The following is a 1,537-nucleotide window of genomic DNA, read 5'->3' on the forward strand; positions in this document are numbered from 1 at the left end:
AAATCTGGCATGCCATGAGAAGGCAGCAAATCACCAGAGAGCATTCCTTAGGTGGAAAGAGCTTGAGATGAGACTATGGTTAAAGGCCATCATAGATGATCAGCATCAAGAGAAGATTGCATCGGAGTCTCTTTACTGGCAAAATGTTCTGAAAAGGCTCATTGCCATTGTGAGAATGCTTGCTACCCAGAACCTAGCACTGCGTGGCACTTCAGATCAGCTGTATGTGCCAAACAATGGAAACTTCCTTAAAATTGTGGAGCTGATGGCTGAGTTTGATGCTGTACTCCAGGAGCATCTAAGAAGAGTCACCACCCAAGAAATAGAGGGTCCTGTGGCACCTTTAAGACGAACAGAAATATTGGGAGCATAAGTTTTCGTGGGTAAGAACCTCACTTTTTCAGATGCAAGTAATGGAAATCTTCAGAGGCAGGTATAAATCAGTATAGAGATAACGAGGTTAGTTCAATCAGGGAGGGTGAGGTGCTCTGCTAGCAGTTGAGGTGTGAACACCAAGGGAGGAGAAACTGCTTCTGTAGTTGGAAAGCCATTCACAGTCTTTGTTTAATCCTGATCTGATGGTGTCAAATTTGCAAATGAACTGGAGCTCAGCAGTTTCTCTTTGGAGTCTGGTCCTGAAGTTTTTTTGCTGTAAGATGGCTACCTTTACATCTGCTATTGTGTGGCCAGGGAGGTTGAAGTGTTCTCCTACAGGTTTTTGTATATTGCCATTCCTGATATCTGACTTGTGTCCATTTATCCTCTTGCGTAGTGACTGTCCAGTTTGGCCAATGTACATAGCAGAGGGGCATTGCTGGCATATGATGGCATATATAACATTGGTGGACTTGCAGGTGAATGAGCCGGTGATGTTGTAGCTGATCTGGTTAGGTCCTGTGATGGTGTTGCTCGTGTAGATATGTGGGCAGAGTTGGCATCGAGGTTTGTTTCCTTGTCTGGTTCCTGAGTTAGAGTTACTATGGTGCGGTGTGTGGTTGCTGGTGAGAATATGCTTAAGGTTGGTGGGTTGTCTGTGGGCGAGGACTGGCCTGCCTCCCAAGGCCTGTGAAAGCGAGGGATCGTTGTCCAGGATGGGTTGTAGATCACTGATGATGCGTTGGGGAGGTTTTAGTTGAGGACTGTAGGTGATGGCCAGTGGAGTTCTGTTGGTTTCTTTCTTGGGATTGTCTTGTAGCAGGAGGCTTCTAGGTACACTTCTGGCTCTGTTGATTTTTTTCCTTATTTCCTCGTGTGGGTATTGTAGCTTTGAGAATGGTTGGTGAAGATCTTGTAGGTGTTGATCTCTGTCTGAGGGGTTGGAGCAAATGCGGTTGTACCTCAGCACTTGGCTGTAGACGATGGATAGTGTGGTGTGTCAGATTGTGGCAGTTTTGAAGTCAGTGAAATATTACTCTGACTGCACACCTGACATCAGCCATATGGAATAATTGACTTTAATGGTGTGTTTTGTAACAACAACAGAACCTAGTGAACATGTCCCTGCAATGGTGACTGTCAGAGAGCATTTTCTAGAATT

Source organism: Trachemys scripta, chromosome 1, assembly GCF_013100865.1.
Source record: "Trachemys scripta elegans isolate TJP31775 chromosome 1, CAS_Tse_1.0, whole genome shotgun sequence".
Taxonomy (NCBI): Eukaryota; Metazoa; Chordata; order Testudines; family Emydidae; genus Trachemys; species Trachemys scripta.